This window comes from Aedes aegypti, chromosome 2, assembly GCF_002204515.2.
Source record: "Aedes aegypti strain LVP_AGWG chromosome 2, AaegL5.0 Primary Assembly, whole genome shotgun sequence".
NCBI classification, from domain to species: Eukaryota; Metazoa; Arthropoda; class Insecta; order Diptera; family Culicidae; genus Aedes; species Aedes aegypti.
Window position 1 is genome coordinate 29013693 of NC_035108.1, and position 26943 is coordinate 29040635.

At 37.9% G+C, this 26943-nt stretch overlaps 1 protein-coding gene across 1 annotated transcript in view; it reads left to right on the plus strand.

Moving 5' to 3' along the window:
* LOC5578167 (obscurin) overlaps positions 1 to 26943 on the plus strand; it is a 206626-nt gene that overhangs the window by 54580 nt on the left and 125103 nt on the right.

A 26943-nucleotide genomic window follows, 5' to 3' on the forward strand; every position in this document is an offset into this window, starting at 1 on the left:
GCTGTTTTTCAGTTGCTATATGATTGTTTGTCGATTTAGCGATTTGAATGCAGAATACTGCTTTTTCAATTTTGACATTTGCTCCATTTCTACTACGAGGATCCAGGTTGTGTTATTTCTAAACTAAACTAACATTTTTTATGTTCGTGCTCGACGCACAATACAAATGCAAAAAAGATTTATTGGTAAGTAAAGTTCAACCTACCTAACTATACCTTATTTGAAAGGGTAATTTATGGCCATTCGACCTTCATCGGCAACCAAAATTGAAACGTCAAAATGAAACTATTTATGTATCAATACACTCCAAAGAACACATTCAGATAGTTCACTATGTTACAATTTTCAAAATTCAACAAATTTTCGCCAGAGTTGCCATTATTCGAAATAAATATGACTCAAAAAGCGGTAGAGTTCGAGTTCCCGATAGAAGAGCAATATATTGTGCATTTCTTTCACTACTGGACTGCGAAGTGCGGTTTCATAAGTGCGAAAATGCAACTAAAAGTGCGGAATTGCATCGAATCATGTTGGTGTCTTCAGAGCACTTATTCGTTGGAATGGAAGGAATAATCCCGCTGAAGACACCGATTCGATTTGCTGCAATCGCGCACTTTTATTAGCATTTCCGCACTTGTAAAAACTTCTGCGATAGTCAAGTGGTGAAAGAAATGCGCAATATTACTCAGCATTTATTAGGAAAGACTGCCGAAAAAAATGAGGCCGTCGGCAATAGTTGCACTCACATGAGTAGTTCGAAGTATTGTCGAAAAGTTTCAAAAAAGTTTTCGACAATTTTGTCAATTTGAATCGATAGAGTATCAAAGAAATTACAAAATAAGTGCAGTATCGCTTAGACTGACGATAATACGGAACTTCCCCTATAAGGGAAGTTAAGTTTTTTATGAATTATAAGTTAAGTATTGTCAGTTCAATACAGAGCCAGAATTAGGGCGAATGTAAAAACTAATAGATTCTCAGTAAAATCGATTTGAGCGTATATAATTTCAGTTCTAAATTATGTGTCTGATCGATTTAATCGCACGGTTTAATTTTTGTAGGGTACATTACAACATTACTTTTGTAGCAAAACATTCAATTTATTTTCATATTATGAACAACCTGCTAAAAAAATGCATCATGTGCCATCAATCGAAATTTAGAATTGTTACGCCCCTCGATTTTTCGTCTCCTTCAGTTTGACAGCATCAAATGCACCTTTTGACCTCGTTCTTTTGGTTTTACTATCATCAGCTTCGCCGTTTTGCTACACTCTATCGCACGAAGCTTTATCACTATCGCCCTTCTGCCACACTCAGTTTCAAATGCGCCATGCTGCCATACTCAAGCTCAATTTCACCCGATTATCACAGGGGGGAAGATGGACGAAATTGACATCAGAGTTCGTATCGAAAGAGAATATCAAATGCGCCTTGATGTTGTTTTCACTTATTTCGTGAAATACGTTATTTTTAAAGAACAGCTATTAATCAAATAAACTATTAGAGTAAAGTGGGGCAAAAGTTCGAGTGGGGTAAGAGTTTCTTTTTAAGATTTCCAGCTCAATTCAAAACAAATCTTATAAATGTCATGGTGGTTCGAATGCTATTCAAGTAAGAGACTTTCAATCCAAATATCATAAAAATCGATTGAGATTTGAAAAAGTTATGGCTATTTGTTGTTTTTCGACGTGAATATTGTAAGTTTTGGTCAAACTTTCGTTGCATGGAACCAATTGAAGATAAATTCTTTTTCAATATTTTATGTAAGGGCGTTTCTAGGCGTATCATAAGGTTGCTCGGAGGTGTATTAGTTTTTGCATAGATGCTTTAAAACAATTTTTAGCCCATAGTGGGGCAAAAGTTCGAATCAGCGGGGCAAAAGTTCTACCCATGTATAAAATCACGGAAAAAATTGCAAATTGCCTAAAATCCACATATTATCTTCAAATTCAGTTGAATTTGTCTGATCGTGTGAAAATTGTCACCAAAATTTGTCATTTCCACATAGTTTTGTGAAAAACTGATATTTTTGAGTATATTACAATTAACCCGGTTTTGGGCAATTTTTTGACGAAAATTTAGTGTGTATTTTTCGTCAAACTTAAATTTACGGCTGGTGTAAAGTATGCCTATCATTAAAAGATCGATATTTTGTGTTTTAGCCAGCGAACTTTTGCCCCACACTAGATTCGAACTCTTGCCCCACCGGTGGGGCAAAAGTTCGAATAAGACAATTAATTTTGAAACTGTTATAACTAAAAATGGGTAAATATTTTGACACAAGTTTGTTCAGCAAAATTATAGCCAATACGTTGAAGATTCAATGTATGGTATTTGTTTTGTTTCAACTGCTATTGTTTTCCTGGAAACTTTGATTATACCACTAAGGTCGAACTTTTGCCCCACCTTACTCTAGGTGAATAAAACAATCTGAGTTTACATATGACAGTTAGGCCGTTATTCCGGTACTGTATTGAGTTAAACTAACAATATCTAACTGTGCATTCATAGAAAACTTAACTGAGCAGCAGGCTCAGTCTCACTTCAAACAGATGTTCTTAACTGAAAGCAATAGGTTGCATGTCAGCTAGCTTCAGTGAATATGGTTATTATAATAGTTTATCATGGAAAATTTTACACTAATAACTGTACTATTGAAGATATCGAGCTTTAAAGACCTCACAGCAAAAATTAAGTTGTAATATTACTTCATTTTAGATGCACATTATTCTCGTCGCAAATTTAATGTATAGTGATGGGGTGACCAATCGATCAAGTTTTCAGCTTGAAAATTTGATATTTGGCGATTCATTTTCACCTTAAAATAGATCTAGCAATAGGTTTGAATAATGATCAAAAACAAGTAAAAAAATAAATAACGGGATTTGAACTACGGTCTAGCGAGTAAGAACCATGACCGTAACCTCTCGGTCATTTCACCAATCTGAAAGGGATTGTTAAATTTGAAAAAAAGTTTTGTGTTGTTGGTTGAGAGGGGATTGTTGACATTTACAGGCATGTTGCTCATTTACATCTGAAGCAGAATATTATTTACACCTGAAGCTGAAAATTGCATGTGATCGAATGAAATTACGTTCAAATATTTTTTTTTTAACTATTTTTTTTGCCGTGCACTTGATATGGGCAAAAAGAATGGAAGCCGCTAAAAATAAAACAAATCATTCAAAAGAACGAGCAATCCGTGGCTCTTTTCTGGCGAGAGCCGGTTCATTTGATCAGCTCGGATCAGACAAAAAGTGACCCGAAAAAAGAACGAACCGATTCTTTTTTCTTATTCTCCTCTGTTCGTTTCTTGGCTTTACGTGCCTTATATTGCACGCCACGGCACACATGCAAACACAGTTTGCAGCTCCGCACTCTCAGCATACACCCCGCCCACCTTCATACAGGCGATAGAGAATTGAGAAAATGAGAGAACGAAAGAAACGACGCATGTCGTGCAACAGGGCGTAAACCGCTCTTTTTTCCGTTCGCTCGGTTCAGTTCGCTATGATCTAATCCACCGATGTACTAAATTCACTCGATCTGAGAATTGTGACTTTTGAGCGGGGCACGCTCCCGTATGATCCCCACATGATCTGGACCCGCTCTAATGTTAAAATTCTTCGACCGAGTCAGTTTAGTACACCAGTGGATAAGACAATTGACTTATCCACCGATGAACTGAATTCACTCGGTCCAAGAAGTGTGAACTTGAGCGGGGCACGCTTCCGTAGGCTCTTCAGGTGTTCTGACCCCGCTCTAGTGTCAAAAGTCTTGGACCGAGTGAATTCTGTCCATCGGTGGATAAGACCATAGGCTAGAAGAAGTGAATGAACTTATCATTCATTTTCCTGTTAATTTTCATACAAAATCTCTTATTTTCTGTAATAAATTCACTCTAGGTAAACCACTAATCCTGGCTTATTCCTTTGAAACCCACTGAGCCACTTTACCGTTCAAAAGATCCGGTTCACTAACATGCAAGGTTCCGAATTATCACTCACTCTCACGATAATCAGCGATCTGCACACTTACATAGCTGTGAAAAGTTTGTTTTCTCTTTCTCCTATCAATGGAAAACTTTTCCAGTATCCATCGCCACGTGCAGCAATTGCTTTTGTGCAACAAGTTAACCACCGCTTTCGTCAAGTTGCATAGTTAGCGTGCACGCATCGCAGTTGTTTTAGGCAATGTTCTAGGTTCATTTCATTTAAAGTTCTACAAAAATGGATGTATTTATTAATCAATGTTTATCACGTTTATATACACTACGGATAATGTAATATACGATCTATTGAAGAAGCCTTTTAATATATTATCCAGGAATAGCAAATATTTGCTCAACAGCCCGATAGGAAAGTCCCATAAATCTTGCCCAAATCCAACAAAAGAAACATGCATGACAAGTAGGAAAAAGGAGTACCATATTCCGGGGTAACATTGATCATTTTTTTTAGTTTTTCCTAAATTTTTCATTTCACAATACAAATGTTACAAGTTTCATATTTTTAAAACAAGTACTGGCACCCACCGCTCCTAGCTATGTACTTTATTTTGTTTTTCGAAAGATTTAAACATGTTTAAATAAATGTTTTAAGTGATTTTTTGATTCAGCTGATATGGGGTAACATTGATCACCCAAGTAAACAACGTTCGCTAATATTGGAAATGTCGTTACTTACTAAAATCAGGGCCCCTGAAGCCGAATATGAAGACCAAACTCTTACAAGTCATTTACTTTTTGAGTTATTTCAAAATTAAAAACACCTTGAACCGCGTAATACGCCTAAAAATAGGCAATTTCCTCAAGAAATTCTACATTCGTAATAGTAATTAGTTAATGTTGCCAAATTGAATAAACTTATGAAAGATTTGACAACGGATTCGTTTTCGGCGATGCCATTTTTAGTAACACCCGCATTTTCCTTGATCACATCGTCTGCAAAACTCATGTGAGACATGAATTTTCGGTAGTGTCAATGAAAATGATAGAAATCATTGTTTCAAAAAGATGCCAAATTTGCGCATGAAATAAACGCAATTTTGGCAAAAACCTTAATTATCGTTAGCTTATGAATATACGAAAGAGAGGCACCATTCATGGTTCGAAAATGTTTCATCAATAAATCTTTATTTGAACGTTTAACAAGATGGGTCATCCCGATCAATGTTACCCCGCTGATCAATGTTACCCCGGATTACGGTAGGTACTTTAACCCTTAGAGATGGACAAAAAGAATCGGAGACGTTCAAAAAATCCGGATCACTTAAAAGAACGAGTGATCAGTGGCTCTGTTTTGGCGAGAGTCGGTTCATGTAATCAGCACAGATCGAACAAAAAGTGACCCGGAAAAAGAACGAATTAATAATTCTCGAAAACTTATTCAAATAGCCTCAAGTTAGAAAAGTAAACAAACTTACTTTGTCGATCCTACGTGTTTCGCAGACGAAATTCTACACGTTCCACTCTAAAACAACTCGATTTTTCACATTTAAAATGTATAAGTTCGGGAGTTACAAAGGACTTAAGCAAGATTTTCAACTTTCGCAACCTAACCAGTCTTTTCACGGCTCCGTTGCGGAGAGACAAAGTGACTTAACCACGAATCGAAACAAAACACTCACGGTAAAAAAATTAGCACGTTCGATTGAACGGATTGATCACTTGACTCAATTTAAAACACCAATCACAATGATTTGCAGAGTTTTAACTTTGGATGTGTTCTACTGTCTCTGGCACTAGACTCTGAAGTGAAAAATTGTTGATTTTGAACATCATGTCTTTTATATGAAAGCAATCATTGCCAGCTTATTGTGGAAAGTTATTGAGATCAATTCAACCCCTTTCTACAGATACGAACTGGTATCGAGGTAAGATACAAGACTTGTCTTCCGAAGATTGAAGGTTCAAATCTTGTTTAGGCGGAAACGTTTATTTCAACTCTCTTATTTTATTTCAAATCAAACATGCAACATTAAATTCAAGTGCTGTAACTTTGATATTGTCAAGATTTTACAGTAGTGGAAATTCGAGTGCAGAACTATCATGATTATTTTTTAACGTGCTACTTGAGACAATTTTACAAAAACGTCGCGAGTAACTGAATATAACGGCTTATCATCTTGTCATATTTTTTGTAGGAAATAATAGAAACTATATAGTTTTTGAGCATGGACGGATTGTATACTAAATTTAAACGATGTACACGGCGAAAAAATGATAAAAAGGTGATTAATTTTAAAACAGTTTTAGAAGACAGGTTGATTCTTCTTAATTAATTATCTCAAAACCGTATGAAAGTTACCATCGATTTGAAAAGGTTATCGAAAGTAGGTTATCCTTTTCCCCTTTTTTCCTTCGTTCCATTTTTCGGCTCGGTTAGTTCAATTCAGTTCGCACTTCCTTTGCGAGCCGCTGAGCCACTAAACCGTTCAAAAGATCCGGTTCACTAAAATGAGTGATTCGGATCGGATCCGTTCACTAAAATGTGCCGTTTTGTTCATCTCTACATAATTCACTATAACATTGGCAATCAAATAAATTCAATTAGGATTTTTTTTGTAAAGAAAACTACCATTTTTGTCAAAATCAAAACACATTTATATGTAGATGATAAATTCGATAAAGCTCACGTAATGAACAGACCAAACTGGACATTTCATTTTGGTGTCAAATATTCTTTAATTTTACGTAGCACGATAATCGTAATAAAATGCGGTTTTGTCACTTTGTTACAATTATTTTGAGAAAACACTGACCATCATCATCAGATCTCCTAACCATGAGCTTTATCATTGTATTTTAAAAGAATCACACTTTTCACTGACGAAAAAATAACTATCCGGGTGACGTAGTACCGGCCGAACCACCAGCGGAATCACGAAAAATCTAAGATGCAGAACGCCACAAGTCATGTTTAAATTCAATTTCCGCACAAAGAAAACACTTCTACCATTTTACAAAACTTTTATAAGAACATTTGCAATTGAAATAGCACTATCAGGCAATTGAATTTTCACATTATTCGGTTTGAAAATTCGCGGAACCGAAATAAACGTGACAGAAAATTCAAAACGCAGATACCCGCGCGCACGGCTTGCTGCGATCCCCCTGTAGATGATAAATTTATTACTGAAAAACTGTGAATTTTCAACTCAAGGAGTTTCAAATTATGTTTGCTCGGTGCAGAAATCGGTGCACCAAAAGCATAGATTTATAAACTTCATCATACTGCATGAACAACTCTATTCTCTGAAGTAGGTACTGTACAAAGTCTTCCAGATTGTATATAACAGAATCGTTCAAAAGAAATCAACTTACAAACTAATAGTTTGTCTGTTTAAATTTGTTCGTTGTTAAGTCAGACTGGACCAAGTGTTTTTCTTCAAGAAAAACATATCTTCTAAGAAAACATTATTTATTCTAACTCATGTGCTAAATGCATTACGCTAATTATTCGACTACTACTGTACCAATCAATACAAGATATATAAAAGTCAGATGTGGCCTTCTTCAATTATGATTAATGCCAACTGAGAAATAGCCTGTTGGAAATACAGTCATCTTTTCATAACTCGATACTGCCGAGTGATGTCGACTTATAGAACACAAAATCATTGCAATCAAAGGCGAAATAGTGCAACTGCATTTGCAAGGACCGTCGAGGTAGCCATGGTACTCAACTGTTACTTAAGTTCTATAACTTGATATCGAGATATTGGACATCTAGTTATGAAGAGTTGACTGTAAAACGTATTCTGCCAGGGTCAAAGTTATTCAAATTGTTTGTTACACTTGTTTTTCTCGCGCAAAAAAAAACGAAGCACTTAATATGTCAGTTTAACCCATAGGTATCAAACAAGGTTAGGATTTTTAAGCACCGTAGGCGTGACCCCTTTTTACTCGTAGAAATTTAAGAGAAAAAATCCCAATATACATCAATATAAGACGCCGGTCCCACGATGTAAACATTTTAACCAATGTAGTCATTATTGCCACGAGCGCATCAAGACTTATATATGTGTCTATCAATGAGAATATATACCGAGGTGAGGAAGACGACATTTAGTGTGCGTGACATCCATGTACGGTGCAAAATGCTTCACAACTACAAGCGAGCGAGCTCCCATAAGAGGCCGGGTAAATTAGTGACGTAGTTATTTTTGTTTACGTTTTTTCTCTTTACTAATACGTAGCCATTGCTTCTTCTTCCACACCTTAGTATATATTCTCATTGTGTGTCTATTTACAAATATAATATCTACGCTGCGGCGCGGGCACATGTGTGTATAAAGCCAGTAGATCAGCAATAAAGAGAGAAAGTGAAAATCAACCCTCTTCCAGGAAGTTTCATTTCAAGTGAAAACGTAAAATCCGCACAGACGGTGCAGTGGAGGGTGCCGTAGAATTTCCCTCTTGATTCATAGCCTCCACCACATTATGGGGCAGAAATCTATTTTGGTTGGCCAAAATCTCAAGCACTTTGGTGATGCGTTTTAGAGGTTTGATGCCTTCAGCAAATTTTCTCAGGTGAATACGAGCTTAATTTTGACGGTATTGAAATTGATCTAGATACACTCTTTGTACCAGTTATCGCCATAGTTGATATAACATGACTTCAGTATATACGACACTGAAGACGGTTGGGATAGGAAAACATGTATCTGTCAAACTGTAGTGGAATGAAATGGTGTAGTACAAATTTTATGTTTTTATTTACTTATAGGTTCAACTAAACAGCTCGCAGATTTATTAGTTATAAGTTACCTAGATCATATTAAAAAACATCAAAATAAAGCGTTTTGGCCAACCAAAGTAGGTTTCTGTCCCATAGTGCGCCACAGCTTCGTCTTCATCATCAATATCGAGAGATTTTCATGTTTACTTTGCAGAAACTTTTGCAATCCGGACCGGCGACCGATCGACAGCGAATTAAATTCAATAGTAAATTGCAAATGTTTAAACTTTTACGACAGACAACAAGACAAATACCTTATAATGCGGGCACTGGCTGACTGAAAGTGAATCATAATACTGTAATAATCGTAAAATCTCGGTCGGTTTGGCCCACTTTCGGACGTGGTGTGTACAAAAATTATATAAACGACCAACGGACGGGAGGACCTTGCACTGATCCGGTTTTGTTGCACGGTTCAACTGTGGATTTTTTTTTCTCAGTCGTCGACCCCTCTGTAAATTCAGATTGGAAGCGTGGCACTATTTTGAGAAAAGGGCCACCCCGAGAAAACACTCTGAGATCAACTACGAAAAAGAAGGAAATTTCCGACCTACACTAGTGGTAATTAATCATCTTGGAGCGGCTAATTGAGAACGTTCTTGAACTGTCATGAGAGCTAGTTTCTGGTGGCAGGGATTGAGATCGATGCGTTTTTTGGTTTATATTATGGGTGGGATTGAAAGGACGTATAAACTTAGAGGTCACTGATACAGGGTAATTGATTACACGATGTTTGAGAAATCGAATTATTACATTCGAATACTGCATTACATAACGTACGCCAAACGCCGACATGTGACTTTCAACTCTTTTTGTTGTTTATAGAGTGGCTAAAGTCCGCGGCTACAAAGCAAAGTCATGCTGAAGGTGTCTGGGTTCGATTTCCGGACGGTCCAGAATCCTTCCGTAATAGAAATTTTCTTGACTTCCCTTTCTTTATCGTGGCATGTACGATATACGAATGCGAAAATAGCAACTGTGTCAAAGAAAGCTCTCAGTTCATAACTATGGAAGTGCTCTAAGAACACAAAGCGAGATGCAGGTTTTCATCCCAATGAGGATGTAGTAGGCAAGAAGTAGAAGAAGATGTATCACTGATCCTCAAAAATGGATCAAATTTATACGAATTTTGCAGACCACCTTTTTTTAATAATACAATTCCGGGAAACACTTTGAAAGATTGCGTTTTCAGCAAGTTCAGTTAGTCAAGGACTATCTTTATTTGAGCCTTGAGATTCAAGATTTTTCCTCCTGGTGGCGCTAGTGAATCTTTTGTTTTGCAGATATCTTAGTAGCCTGAAATCTTCGGCAAAGTTGAACTACCATTATTTTATTTAAGAAAATCCGAGATTTTGCTACCAACCGGCGCTAGTGAGCATGAAACATTTACTTTTATTACGCAATGTTTCAAGATCTTGACCATTTAGAAAGATGGCGTCTTTGGCACAGTTGTTCAGTAAGTCAAAACCTGTTCGAGTCAGTAAAGGCGAAGTAGGCCGTCATTGAAATTTGTACGCGTCGTTGATGATTGGTGCTAATTCATCTCACGATTTAAATCAAAGAAAATCAGTTGGTTTTGCACTGATACAGCTGAAAAATTATCAGCATATTAGCGCGTACAGTGATACTTTTTCATGTCAATATAAACTATCAAAACTGAATTTTATAACTTTGGAATGCAAGCTGAAAATTCATAATTGTTGCCAAAACGAATGACGGGCTACTTAGCCTTAATTAAAATGTTGCCACCAGATGGCGCCAGGGATCATAAAATATTTGTTTTGCGTATATCTCAGGAGCTTGACCACTTGGAAATATACTAGATTCTGTTTTTGCACGGATTTTTTCCTGAGATATACGCAAAACACTAGCATCACCTGATGACAAAATCTTTAATCTCAAGGCTCAAGCTTTTGACTAACTGAACAACTGAACGCCATCTTTCTAAGTGCTTCCGGAAGTCGTATTATTTGAAAGGCCCCGAAAGGCCGAAAGCCATGAGGCGGAATTACTAGAAGGCAGAATTCCATAAGGCGGAAAAGATCAAAAGATATAATACCAGAAGGCGGATTTTTTTTTTTGACAGTGGCGATAGGGGTAGCACTGGCACTTTTAATCTGCCCTAAGTTCCTTCCCAGCATTTGCTTCTATATGCCTCTATTGTGTTCATCACACAGACGTTCCTAAGCAATGTTGCTCAAATGGTCACTGTGTACCCTAGCAGCAATCAACCCTTGCCGTAGTTTTGCAGTCTAGTAGTTCAGACAACTATCAAACTATGATAAGTCCAGAATTGCTACTAGAGTGGTTAAAGTGAAGATTGAAATAGTTTTATTAAATGGTCCTCATTCGCCGTTTCATTTCACCACTCACTAGCGACACTATCACGTATATCACCGATTATCACTCATAAACTTTCGTAATTTACTTCAGATATACTTTCCACTATCACAGCTACAAATTTTCATCAAAAATACATCGCACCATTTTGATATAAATTCACTGTTATTAACATTTACCATCTGTTACCATTACTTAGTAGTTAAAAGATATTCAACTTAAATTTTTCATCATTTTGTTGCTGTAGAGTCATTACTATTCAAACTACGATCAAGAAAATTACAATAAAAAAATCACTTCGATCCATTCTTCTGCACTCGCTGTCATTATAAACACTTTTATCATACATGTGTGAAGAACTAGGCAATAGTGTTTATCTTCAGAGAAATTATTCCAAAATGTATTGTGGCCATTGTCAAACTAGTAGGGTTCATATAATTATTATTTGTATATTTAAAAACACTATCACAATCACTTCCAATTCCATTTTCAAAATATTCATCACCATACATTTTTTCAAACATCATTCACCCTCACAATCACCAATTTTTTAACGAAGAGTTTCACCAAACACACATTCTTATGTTGCATTATAAAACGATTGAACACACGGTAGCTTCGCAACTTAACCACCATTACTGATTAGTACAAAAGATTGTACAGCTCGTGTAAACGAACTTCGGTTGATGGTAACCATCAACAACCAGCACTGGTTTATAAGTAACTAATGAGCCTGGCGAAGAGGACGTTCGAAGAGGACCTGATAATATGCCGAAACATTTTAACAGATCCTCCGCCTGAATGCAGCCGTTTCATGATAAATTTAGCCGCCTCGTGCTATGGAGTGTGGGTTCGATTCCCGCCTCAGGCCGAAAAACTTTTCGAGAGGAATGTTTTCCGACTGTGCCACTGGGCGTTGCATGCTAGTCCGTTGTCTAGTGTGGTGCTTCCTTCAAAGGGCAAATAGCCCACTGGAAGCATTAACGTGTAGTGTCTTTTTTAAATCATGAACCGTTAGGGGTTTGCCAAAGTATTGGGAAGATTATATCTAGATAGATTCGCGAATCAGGCGAAACTGACAAAATGTACACAATTTAAGAAAATATAGCGTTGAAATTGTAGCTCGATTGTCTATTCACTGCACTTGAACTTTTCCCCTATCGATAATTTAACTATTCAAAATACGCAAATTTGTAGAAGACGAAACTTCACCTCATGCCAAACCACAAACTTTATTGATTGCGCCTGTGTTTTTGTGTATCAAAGTGATGGGCGCATCTGAAATCGAAATCAAAACACGGCGAGAGTAAACGGCGACACTGCAAACAAAAAATAAACAAGGCGTACATGGTGGGCTTAATTGAAACCAGAATGTAAACACAGCGCAAAAGTAATAGGCGACACTGAAAATAATATCGATTACAGGCTCATAACATTGGGCGATACTGGCATTCTTGAGTGCGTTTAAGGCGAAACCTTTGAATATATTATATATATGAATTTTTCATAGTAGGATCTCGATACCAATGGTTGTTATGTACCAGTAGATTGGACTATGGAATAAAACGTATATTTTTCTATTAAAACGAAATGTCGCAGGGATGATCTCCATGCTTCATTCGAAAAATTGTAGTTGCTGCTTTGAGAAAAAATGCTAATGCTATATAAAAATCAACTATTTTGTATTAAATCTCTTTTTCAAACGTCTACTACTGGACTGAGAGAGAGGAGATAGCTGGATTAGATTGCGAGCTCCCAAAAGTCAAGGGAACCTGTCACCAACTGTACACTGAAAAAAATCCACACGTTTGATTCGTGTGTTTAAAATTATGGATCGATTCATGAACGTCTATATCTATTTGTTGTGATTTTCTTACAAACTTTGTGTGTGTTGCACAATCAATTCTTCAGTTTTTATTCATGGACTGATTCATCAACCGACAACATGAATTCCATTATTTTCCACATAAGTTCCTGAAGCTTTCCAATTGAAATTCGTATGCGTCAACCTATGGGTGCATAGATCATCACCCAACACGGATTCAGTGTGTTTAACTTATGGTTATCTTGTGTCATGATCATTATGTTCAAGTTGGTCGATTTGGAATCAATGAGCTTGCTGTCGATTTCCGTGTTCCAAATTTATAAATTGTTAGTGATCAACCCATAGCGATAAATTGCGGTTGGACCTCGTGTCGAACGACAGTCATCATCATGTTTCAAAGAAAAAAAGCAAATTCTGAAGCTAAAAGTGTTAGAGGAAAATTTGCGGATTCGTTTTTCTTTTTATTAGTAAAGATGTCCGAGTGAAGATGAGGAGTTCATTCTTATTTTCTATAAATAAAATGCTTTACTTCCAGCACTGGATATAATGTATGGTGTTAGAGAGAAATCGGATTCCACTAACAGATTTTCCTAACTTTCAGCTTCGAATAAAATGAAATATGCTAATTCCGGGCTTCCCAAATTATGGATTTGCAGCGCCCCGCTTGTTTGAAAAAAAAACATTCAAGTGAGCTTGCGACAAACAGAGGAGCCTCAACTCCATATTTTGGGGAGCAAGAGTTCTATAAAATTTATTCTTTCAGTCTCATGACATTCGTGTTCTATCACACATGACTATCTAAAGCCACTACATTTCAAATTCAATAAGCAAATCAGTTGGTTTTCATGATTTAATATTTAGACATTGATGTTTGTTTCACATGACAACCTAATGTTGATACACATGTTACTATATGGTGATGTCAATGACGAAATCCATATGGCTACCACACTCAAGTCGTGTGGTTTTCCTCATTGCGCAAATCTATAAGTAAAACACACCACCTTGACGTGTAGATTTTTCTCAGTGTAACTGGAAAACCAACACATTCGAAGGGCAGAACGTGAAAAAGCGTCAAAATTCAAGTAAACGTATTAAAAATTTCTAGATGTTTTTCAATGATTTCACGTTTTAAAAAGTAGAATACCTAAATATAGCTGTGTGTTGGCAAACTGCTATTGATTTTTTGTATTTATTTCGCTTTTCACTTCGAACAACTTGAAGTAAATATGATTTTGACGAAAATAAGTTCATCTGACCGTTGTGCACTACCCAAGAATTGAAAAACAGAAGTCAAAGAAGGCTAGAAAACATGCCAGCTGTCAGTGAGCTGTCTCCTCTCTCTCTCAACTACTGGAGTACTAGCACAAGTACTGGAACACGTGTACCAATGATTACTTTAGTGAGTATAAGCTTCTTCTTCTTCTTTTCTGGCGTTACGTCCCCACTGGGACAAAGCCTGCTTCTCAAATTAGTGTTCTTATGAGCACTTCCACAGTTATTAACTGAGAGCTTTCTTTGCCGATTGACCATTTTTGCATGTGTATATCGTGTGGCAGGTACGAAGATACTCTATGCCTTGGGAATCGAGAAAGTTTCCTTTACGAAAAGATCCTCAACCAGCGGAATTCGAACCCACGACCCTCAGCATGGTCATGCTGAATAGCTGCGCGTTTACCGCTACGGCTATCTGGGCCCCAGTATAAGCTACCCACTCGAAAAAAGCAAGTTTGACAACAACAAAAACTCAACCGTTTTTATGTTCATTACAAATTGAACTTACCAGTAAATCGTTGGCCAAGGGCACAAGTATTGTTTGTTTTACAATTAATCAATGTGAAATGTACCGATTTCCAATAGCTTCAATTTCAGCATCCTTCCTTGTTTATCCTTCAATGTTTAATACCCAGAACAAACCAGTTTATGGGCATCAAATCGATAGGATATTCATAACAAAGTATAGTTATCACACAATTAAAAATAAGTTCAAAATCCGGTGATCTGTCAGGGAACATTCATAAACCACGTGGACTTTTTTTTGGAAATCAAGATCCTTCTCCCCGTCGTGGCCTTTTATCCATATACAAATTTAAAAAGACCACGTGGTTTATGGAGAGCTTCTTGATCAAAAATTCGATATTGTAAACATGAAACATAATAGCCTACAAGGGCCCTTCATAAACCACGTGGTTATATTTCTGATATTTTTCAACCCGCTTCCCCTTGTGGTCGAAGAGTTGAGATTGATTTTTATGTTTTATATTGATCGTAATCTTTGACCAGACCCCCCCCCCCCCCCCCCTAAACTGAACACGCAATTTATGGACGGCTCTACAGTATGGTCAAGGGGTTCAGGTATCAGAAGGCCGGCTCCAAAGGCACGTTCCCCACCAGTTGGGAGATTTGTGCCATCGCCATATTTGAGCCTATTTCATCATCTACCCGATGGGAGAGGAAAGGGAAGGGAAAGATGGGAGGAAATAGGAGTGGGGTCCCTTGAAGAGGGAAGATCGCATAAGCGAAATGAGAGCATGTAGCTCCATACTACAATGGGTTCGAACAGCGCCCTAAAAAGGGCACTGCAAAACGCATGAGCGTAAAGAGAGCCTGTAGCTCATTACCACAGCGGGTTAAGAATAACAGGATGTCCTGAAGATTCAGGCTTCTGTATTCAGTTTCACTTAATAAGTGTTTACCAAGTAATTGGAATCGCATTTGCGCAAAAACTGGACAGTTACATATCAGGTGATACGAAGTTCCATAATCGGAGTCACAACTATCACACACAAATGAGTCAGCACGCTGAATATTTGCCATGTGATAGTTGAGTCGGCAGTGGCCTGTCAACGCTCTGACCAAGAGACTGCAATTCTGCTTTGACAGATTTGTTAAATACTTCGCCACCTTTGGAGATGGCTCAGTAATATACAATTTTGTTTGACGACACGACTCCAAACTATTCCAATATTGCTTGTGCTGAGTTGCCGCCCAAGAGTTTATCTGAAGCTTCACCCAGCACTTCGAAATTGGAATAGCCGGCTCAGGGCCAATGAAGTCATGCGATGCTCCATCGCGAGCTAGCTCATCAGGCAATTCATTTCCAGCGATGGAAGAATGGCCAGGTACCCATACAAGGTTTACAGAGTTGACTGAATTCAGTTCCTCAATTTGAGTTCGACATGCGATAACAAGCTTCGACCTTGAGTTGGCCGAAGCGAGAGCTTTTATAGCAGCCTGACTATCTGAACAGAAGTATATGACTTTACCCATTACGCGCTGTTGAAGTGCTGATTGCACTCCACACATAAGGGCAAATATTTCCGCCTGAAAAACGGTGCAGTTTCTACCAAGTGAGTAAAACTGATTCAGCCTTAGCTCACGAGAATATACTCCTGCACCAGCTCTACCTTCAAGAAGGGAGCCATCCGTGTAACATACTATATTGTTTGATATACTTCTTTCCAAATAGCCAGACGTCCACTCTTCCCGTGAAGGGAATTGTGTGGTAAATGTCCTGTAAGGAAAGTTACAAGCAATTGTGAGATCACTTGGAGCAAGGACAATTTTGTCCCAATTCACCAAAAGTGGAAACAACGAAGTGTGTGTAGATCTACGATGCACTGGATTTTTCTCCAGTAGATCCAGTACCCATAAACGGTAAGAGCAAGAAAGTGCTTCTTGTTTAAGATATATGTGTAGTGGCGCAACGTCGAAAACGGCCTCGAGCGCTGCTGTGGGAGTTGTAGAGAACGCACCAGACATCGCCATCAAGCACATCCTTTGGAGATGGCCCAATTTTGATTGGATTGTTCTCACTTTGCCCTTTTGCCAGCACACAAGACATCCATATGCCAATATTGGTCGAACAACTGTTGTGTAAATCCATTTGATATATTTGGGTTTGAGGCACCAAGTTTTACCAAAGGTTCGCCGGCATTGACCGAAGGCCATACAAGCTTTTTTGACTCTGAAATCAATGTGAGGTGTCCATGAAAGTTTGGTATCTAGAATGACTCCGACATACTTTACTTGATCAGTCACATTAATCTCAGTGCCAAAAAGACGCAAAGGTCGAATTCCATCGCGGTTTCGTCTTTCCGTAAAAAGAACAATAGATGTTTTATTCGGATTGACCGAAAGGCCATATTGGCGACACCAACTCTCGACTACCTGAAGAGCACTTTGCATCAGGTCGAATAGGGTGCTTATGCACATACCAACTATCAGAGCTAGATAGTCGTCGGCAAATCCATAAGTTGGAAAACCGCAATTATTGAGTTGCCTCAATAGCGTATCTGCTACGAGATTCCACAAAAGTGGTGACAAGACTCCCCCTTGGGGGCATCCGCAAACACTCAATTTTCGAATCGCTGCTTGACGCAATGTCGAGAAGAGATGTCGGTTTTTGAGCATTTGATGAATCCAATTGGTAATCATTGTAGGTAGCCCATGGTTTCGTGCGGCTTCCAATATGGCATCGAAAGACACGTTATCAAAGGCACCCTCAATATCCAAGAAAACACCCAAGCACGATTGCTTCTGAGCGAATGCTTTCTCGATATCGTATACAACTTTGTGTAAAAGAGTCACAGTGGACTTTTCAGATTGGTAAGCATGTTGATTCACATGAAGAGGCATGTTTGCCAAATAAACGTCACGGATGTGATGATCGATAATGCGTTTCAGACATTTCAGAAGAAAAGAGGTCAGACTGATTGGTCTAGAACTCTTCGCTTCCTCATACGACGCACGTCCTCCTTTTGGGATAAACTTTACAGTAATATCACGCCAGGATTTGGGAATGTACCCGGTAGCAAAACTGCTTACAAGTAGCTTTTTCAAAACATGTTTGATAGACTCAAATCCCTTTTGGAGCAGAACAGGATAAATCCCATCCGCTCCTGGAGATTTGAAAGGAGCAAAACTATTAAGTGCCCATTGAATCGATTCAGTAGTTACGATACTGCGAGCCGAGGCCAGAGACTCGTAACTACATGAAAAGACATTTGGTTCATCCGTAGATGCTATGTCCACACATCCGGGGAAGTGTGTATTGAATAAACATTCTAAAACTTCTTCATCGGAAGAAGTAAAGTCACCATTAGGTAAGCGAATTTCGTTCACTTGGAAATCCTTAGATTTTGCAAGAATTTTGTTCAACCGACTGACTTCACTCAAACTGGAAACATTTGTACAAAGGTTTTTCCAGCCGGATCGTTCAGCAGAACGAAGAGCCTTCTTGTAAGCCTTGCGAGCTGACTTGAACGACTCTGATCCAGCTGAACGGCGTCTGTTCCAACTCCTTCTACATTGTTTCCTGAGTCTAGTCAGATCGGAATTCCACCAGTCCCTCTTGTAGTCTTTACAGACCGCAGAGGACATGCTTCTTCAAAAGCTTCCATAATGTAGGATGTTGTAGTATCAACGGCATCATCCAGATCACTTGGATTTTCAATGGACGGAGAATATCCATGAAATTTGGTCGCAACCAATTCAATGTAGAGTTCCCAGTTTGTTGACCGGGGATTCCTAAAACGCAAAGTCTGCGCAGTTATATTTGAATGTTCAAAGAAGATGTAGCGATGATCAGATAATGATTCCTCATCTGATACATGCCAATTCGTCAACTCGTGACTGATTCTATTCGAGCAGAGCGTTATGTCTAACACTTCTTCTCTATTAGAAACCATGAAGGTTGGGCGATTGCCTATGTTAAGTAATCCAAGGTCTGTACTACTTAAGTATTCCATCAGACTGGAGCCTCTCAAATTGATATCCGAGCTGCCCCAGATGATGTGATGAGCATTGGCATCACTGCCCACCATCAGCGGAAGGCCTTTTGTTACGCAGTGTACGACAACTCGTTTGAAGTCATCCGTTGGGGATGGTTCATCATGTGGTAAATATACCGAACAATAGACGTATTTCCTGTTGAGGTCACCAACAGAAACATCGATTGTGACAGCACATACATCTCTGGTAGTTAACTCAGAAATGAGTGTAGCAACGATTGCTTTATTAACGAGCACGCATGCGCGGGGCATGGAGCGCGAGTTTGCCATTTCAAGCTTGCTAAAAGTAGCAAAAACTGGGTCCACAAGGTTACCTAGATAGAAGTTCCCTCTACGAAAGTAGGGTTCTTGAACTAGCGCCACTTGGGCTGCACCATTTTGCATGAGTCTGCAAAGATTGATCGTTGCTGTTCTTTTATGCTGAAGATTGATCTGAGCTAACCTAACCGTAGCCACTACCCAAACTAGGCAGGATTAAGTTTTTTGCAATCTCAGCACGAAAAAGACCAGCAACAAAAAAACCAGATCGGTATCTATTTAAAGTCGCCAAAGGCGAAAGAGCACAGAATACACTGTGTAAAACGCATAATGCGAATCCATATAGGTGATAATTTAAATTAAATGTCAACATATTCATAATCCCACCCTTATTAAGCCTCAAGATAGAGACTGAAGAAGGGCAGCCGATTATCTCGGAGAAACACAAGGTCACCTGCACCATTGCTCCGGGTAGCACAGGAAGGACTCAATACTGTGGAGGGCGCCCTGGTACCCCACAGGCTCCGTTTGCGGTTAGGTTTTATTTAGACCCCCCTAACCATTCATTCTTAGGCACGGTACGCATCACACCATAAATTAGGGGTCACCTGTGAGGTGGACTTTTACCACCGGAACAGGCAATCCGTAGTGTTAATTCTTAGCCAGTTGAAACAACCGCTACCGACACTACGCGGCTATCTGGACGGCTCTACAGTATGGTCAAGGGGTTGTTCATAACCCTCGATATTTTTGGAGAGATAGCTGTAGGATTGTAGTATCACTAAAATCTCAAATTTCAACCATTTATATAAAATATTCCATAATTTGCCATACTTCAAAAATGGGGAGGATACAAAAAAGGGGAAGGAGGGTCCATGCAAATCATAGTACAACTCTTCATATTGAATTTCAAGTTTAAAACATAATATGGCACATGAATTCTGCTGCCCTGAAAATAAAACATTGTGTCGGGTTATTGATTAGATTAGATATTTAAATAAAAAATGCAAAATATTCAAGTATATTTTAAAAACGACCTGGGGCAGTTTCGCTTCCATGATCAACAGTCAAATGTTTTCTCTACACTTAGCAGCTAGCGTCACCTCTCACACACAGCAAGAACAGTAGAATGAACACCGAGAAAAACCTCGAAAAAAACATAGATTTACATAGATTTAAAATATGTCCGATCACAAATAACAAGAACAGTTTAATCTTGCTTGTTATGTCGAATGTGACACACATACAAAGAAAGCTGCTCTTTTTACAAAAAAAAATGATAGAAATAAACAAATCCGTACCGTTTTCTGGTGATGCCATCGTGGTCAGCTGCATTCAATTGACCTTTTTCTTTCGTACGTTCTTTTGATCCCTCGTGTTGTGATTGCTGAAGGCAAATACTGTTGAATGTCAACGAAAACGTGTCGACTACCGTGACTATCTAACAACACCGGGCTTGACAATCAACTATACTCAAAAGAGGTACATGGTTACAGATAAAGAAAGAGACAGATCCAATAGTGTTGGTAGAGCATTTTACAGATTATAGAACCAGCATAAGTGCCATAACTTGCAGAGAGAAACAAAATCAGAAACTAGAATATGGTTTATAAACCATACACTTTAGTCACGAGTTATACCAAGTGTATGAAGAAGGCAATATTGTTATGCGAAAAAACACGGCAGACTTCAGTGGACTGACAACTTAATTCAAGAGTCAGAACAAACATGTACAGATCGACTACTCCGTAGTAAGGCATAGACAAATCATTCGTATATCGTGTGGCAGGTACGATTATACTGTATGCCCAGGGAAGTCAAGAAAGTTTACATTACGAAAAGATCCTGGACCGACCGGGAATGGAACCCAGACACCTTCAGCATGGCTTTGCTTTGTAGCCGCGCACTCTAACCTTTCGGCTAAGGAAGGCCCCTAAACAAAAAAAAACAAAGAAAACATGTTCACTTTTATTCCCGTCACCCTATTTTCAGCGAACCGTGAGCGTCACAAAACACTTGGAACTCCTCGGCCATCCCGTGCCCAGCTGGCGTCAACCGTGCGTCTCCCACAAGGAGAAAAAATATTTTCTCAAAATGAGTTGACTGACAGTTTGATGCACTCTTGACACTTTGAGCAACTAGTTGATTGTCGCTCAGTTGTGCTGAAATGCAGTCTGATTTACGTCTCCAAGTCGACGTCGACGCAGCTTGAAATGCCATCTCGTGTGCGGATACCTACGTTTATAAATATATGTAGGGTATATCGCTTTCGCAGTCAATTCGGAAAGTGATCACTTGGCTCGCCCTCATCTGAGCCAAGATATAGCTTGTATGTTTTATGTGTGCAAAAACAATCTTTTAATAGGTTTACGATATGTATGTTGGTTTGTGCAGATCCTCAACGGATATTGGGTAACACCAGTCGGACACGCATATTTACTGGCGTTGTAAAATTAGTATCAGGCAATCCGGAGAGCTTGTCTTTTTCATTGCTCCAATCTTCTGCGATATTTTATGAACGCGCAAGTTCATCGAACGCTCGGTCACATTTAGCACGGAGGAGTCGATTAATAGTTTAGTTCGTGTCACCTCCGACTTAATCGAGCTGAACATCTTAATGGCCGCAGCTCGCTTTGGCCCGGCTGTACGGTATATAGCCTCTGAAATGAGCTGCATCCTCCAGTGAGTGCTGGTGGGTGTAAGAGCATCCATGTTGAATCACTCCTAAAAACCCATCAAAAGTTAAAACCATTAATTTCCCCTCGCACTGCCAGCTGTTCTGGACCTGCACAATTTGCGTATCCAAACGCACCACGCGAGTTGTTGTCTCTGTCCCGTGGATATTTTTAAATCTTGATTTTTTGTCCATAACAAAACCCCAGCACTCCTCAGGCGAGAAGGTCTAAATTTAACCAACGACACGATTGCATGATCAGATGTGTGTTGCCGATGTTGGTGAGTTTCACGGAAAATAAATACAATCTTGGTCGGTTCGTGCGAGTCACACTGGCGTCTGATGCGACCACAGATGATGATTCCCGGATGATTAGTGGCCGTTTGTGGTGGGGTGATTCCATGGGATTTCACTGTTTTCTTCATGTGTCACGTGTCGCAGGGTAGATCGGGGGTGGAGAAAAGTATACAATTTGTTACTCTAGTTCTTAGTGTTTCGTTTTTTGAGTAGGAGGAAGCACAGTAACAGCTGTCCACCAGTGGCATTGCTGAGGAAATTAAGATCTGACAAGGGCAAAGATCTCTCTGCAGGATGAGTGTATCGTGATTGGATGATACAATATTTAGGGCATAAAATCCCTGTTTGACTCATTCTTAAATTAAGATACTCAGTTGTATGTTAAATTCTGCCTCCATTATGAAAAAAGAGAAATAATAAAATTAGTTAGTATGACTTGAAAGAACAGACAAGCTTTCAAATGTGTCGGAACGAATTAAACTAGTTACACGTAAATTATGATGAGTGAGCAAATGTCGATGTTGCTATTCAAACTGTTTATCGGCCAAATAACTATTTCAAAACTGAACTGTTGAGTGACAAATACTCATATTTTGACCTCAATTATAAGGCCATCTTCAAGGTCGAGTCTAGTACAAGGCACTAAAAAAGGCTTGCGGTTAAGGTCGAAAAATGGAAATTCTAGTTGGAAATAAATGGTATATTACTAAATTACTTATTTGACAATGGCGTACCTAGGATTTCTTCCTGGAAGCGGCGTAGCGTAAAAACCACAATTAATTTGAAATTTCATAGTATTTGTGGATTTTTGTTCATTAAACTTTTTGTGATATGCTGGATTTTTCTAGAAAGTCGTTTGTGATTTAAAGAAAAAAGCTTACAAGCTTCCCATTTTTTTCTGAAAATTGTATAAATCGACCATTTAACTTTGCATGGATTCTATCCTCAGTATCTTCACAGGTAGGGGAAGGGGTGGTAAAATGAACACCTTAAGGAAATCATCTTGTTTCTGATAGAAAAACGAGAAATTTGTATAGTTCTATCGCACAACATCAAAAATAGGGATGTAATCTATAGCAGCGAAATGGATTCAGACTAAAATAGTTAAATTTTCACATATTTTGATCGCTATCAAAAAGTGATGTAAATGTTCATTTTACCTGCACTATGTGGGTAAAATGAACAGCGATTGGTGGTAAAACGAACACCATGCAAAAAGCATGAGCAAAACAAATATTTCTGAAAATTTTCATTGCCCACACGGAAAATACATCCATTAATGATTGTAACCCATTCAAAAAGAATTCTAAAGGTATCAGATTTGACATCATATTATAACGATATTCACCTCACCGGAAAGCCTCAAGTTTTCCGAGCTAAAAGTTACGTCAGTTCTAATTTTCAAACGTGGTTTTCTAAAATCTCAATTTTTGGTGATATTTTCACTTTAATTGACCTACGTATCAACGCGAACCCTCCGATTTATGCTTTAAATCGTCCGTGCGTGATAAAAATAAATCGAAATTTGTTTTTTCTCGGTAAAAGGCACGGTGTCCTTTATAACATCCTACGGTTTTTTGCACGGTGTTTCTTTATAATATCCTACGAGATTTCATGCATGAAACCTTGCATGGGATTTTTCAGACTGCACTGAAAGTTTCGTTAGATTTTGTTCCATTGCTTTTCTCCAAAACTATCACAAGGGATTGTTGTATACATTCCTCCAGAGATTAATTTATTGCTTGCCTCAGAAATTCTATAGCTTCAGAAAACTAAAAGCAAGACTTCTAAACATTTTCCCGGAAATTAATCGAAAGTTTTCTCTAAGATTAAGTTTCAGAAGTTTTCCACCAAAGGTATGTTCATTAAGTTGCCAAGGGATTTTTCTTGGGATAGCACCATCGACATATACGGGATTCTTCTGAATTTTGATTGGAAAATGATTAATAGAAATTTTAGGCGCATATAGGAAGTTGTTCAAGAAATCTTTCAAAAATTTCATCTCGAAATTCACAAGGAAATATTTTAATTAGTTTATCCATATTTTGAAGAACCATTTAAGGCATTTTATCATGATTCTTGAAGTTTATTAGAAATTATTTCAAGAATACACTTTAAATAATTCCGAAGGTTTCTCCAACTACAACTTCAACTTCTCTACGTTTTTATCTAACAATTTGCCTATAGAAAAACAGTTTTTCCTAGAATTTAGAAAAAAAAATCCAGGAGATTTTCATGGGAATTATGAACTATAAGGCCAGATGTGCGAACATGTTTTCATTTAGAAAACATTTGGGATTCTTGAGATTGTTTGGTTCTGGAAACAATTTCAACGGAAACTATTCAGAAGTCATTGAAGAAATCTAATATTCGAAGCCATTTTTGAAAAAAAGCGCCTATAAGTGATTTTAATTTAGCTCGCAATTATATTTTGTTCTTGTTCAGACAATCGCGTTTCGTGTATTGTTCATGCAGAGTGTAATATTGGCAAGAGTGTAATATTGGAAATTCCGTGAAAAATCTTAAATTATTCCAATAGAATATTCTCCACCAGAAACTGTGCAACGGTTTATTAAAAAAAATTGCTGAACTCAATTTTTATTTCAACAAGTTTGTTCATTGTTGAAATAAAAATTGAGTTCAGCATTTTTTTTAATAAACCGTTGCACAGTTTCTGGTGGAGAATATTCTATTGGAATAATTTAAGATTTTTCACGGAATTTCCAATATTACACTCTTGCCAATATTACACTCTGCATGAACAATACACGAAACGCGATTGTCTGAACAAGAACAAAATATAATTGCGAGCTAAATTAAAATCACTTATTTTTGCAGTTTTATCGAAATCGAAACTTTACGTAGTTGATGAACGAAAAAGATAAACAAAAATTCTAGCCACCTAGATTTTTAACGTTGTGTTTATATTGTGGCTCACCTACGCGTTACGCAGCCGCCGAATGTAAATTTAAAATAAGCGCCGCTTTGTTTTGCGCATCCAGCTTTTTGCGGGCGCTAATGGCCGCCGCAAGCAAGCTCGCTTTCTGGTAGGGATCAGTCGATTTGGCGTATAGCTAGTGTCTTTTGACGGCAAATCGATAAAATGGATTTTCAAATTTATCGATTAGCTTCCATACGACCCAAGCCATACACCGTGTACCCCCGCTAATTTGAACGGTACCTCATGCAAACCATCGGGGTTTGTTTTTAATTTGAACTTCTAGTCACCCTAAAACTGTGTTTCTGGTTATCTCTTTCACTGTTTTGTTTTTATTCTGCGTTCCGTTCCACAGCGTTCCATTTCATTTTACTCCGTTCTATCAGCTAAATGACGTTTGAACCATTTTCATTCTGAACGATGTGCAAATTAGCGGGGTACAAATTAAAAAGTGTTCAGATTAAATGTGGTCAAACCAAGGCGGGTACCCGGTACCAAATCGCCTGATCCCTACCAGAAAGAGAGCATGCTTGTAGCGGCCATTAGCGTTCGTAGAAAGCTGGATAATGTATCCTAGTTTTTCAAGCAATATCTGTTAACGATTTTTGAAGAGTTTATGACGCTATTTTTTGTCTCTGAGCGGTTCCACGCCGCACAGTGCGTTGCTCCAAAGACAAAAATCAAATTTCAAGTTATTTTATCCGGAGAAAATGAGTATCCACAAGTGTTTATAGATAACATCCGTTATTGAAACAAGTAATGATAAGCTATACAGAGCACTAAAACTACTACAACAAGTGTCGAAAGTGACAGTTGTCGGAGTAGCAGAAAAACTACATTTTGTCGCTTGTTTTCAGCATTCTTTTAAACTAGTACTGAGAGTGTTGAAACCAATGTATTCAATAGAGTTTCCATTCCCGGGAACATTTCCCGGGAATTGAGATTACCCGGGATTCCCGTTTCCCGGGAAATGATTTTCTGTTTCCCGGGATTCCCGTATTTCCCGGGATTTCCATATTTCCCAGGGAGGTTTATGAAAAAAAAAAGAATTTACTATATATTTCTAAACAAAAACTATCGCACAATTTACTTTTCACATAATTCTAACCAATGAACTCACTACGTCGCTAGTTATATTTCGGGGCTGATTTTTTTTTGTTTTTTTGTAATGAAATAGTTGTTCATAAAATGGACATCGTTTTTGACGAAAAAAAATGCTATATAAAACAAAGGAATTTTCGAGTGACTTTAACTATGAATTGAGTAGACTTATAAAGGTTTCATGTATGTAACAGCCACAATTTTCAATATATAGACTCTAGTTGGATTTTATTCTAAACGATTTATCAAGAATAAACTCCACGTGGATTTTTGCTTAATGATATAAACTTTGTTGCCCAGCGTTGAAATGGTGCTAACATTTTTTAGAGACACATGAACAATTTATTTAGAAATAACCAATAAATTTACTGGTATAAAATACATATAGGGTCGATGTACCATGTACATATTGAATTTTGAAGCCGCATAACTAAGAACAAATATTCGAGTAAAATCGAAATATAAAGCCAATGGCATTATTTTTACGTCAACCGAAAGCTATTTATCTCAGTTTTGTGAAAAAAAACATAAAAAAACGAAAACTCAAATTTTTGTATTTATTGTCACTTGTGCTACTATAGGAGCACATGTACCTATAGTACAAGGTTAAATACAAATCAAAACCGTATTTTTTACAAAACTATTATATTTTTCCTTGAAAGTGTGGATCAAAAGCTTTCAATTAATATAAGAAAAAGTCCTAATTAATTTAATTATTTTGTTTTATGAAAAAAGAGTTTCTGTTGGTATTGATACTATAGGAACAATAGGTTTGCTATAGATACAAGGGAGCTTAAATAATAAGCAAAACTATATTTCGATCATTTTTTTTTTAACAAAATCGAATAGTGTGTCAATGGTAGGTACTTAAATAAATAGTTCCTGAGCTTCATGTCAAAAAAATATTTTGCAACGATTTATAGCAAAACGGCCGACTATAGGGGACTGTCTACTAAGGAAACACCGACCCTACAC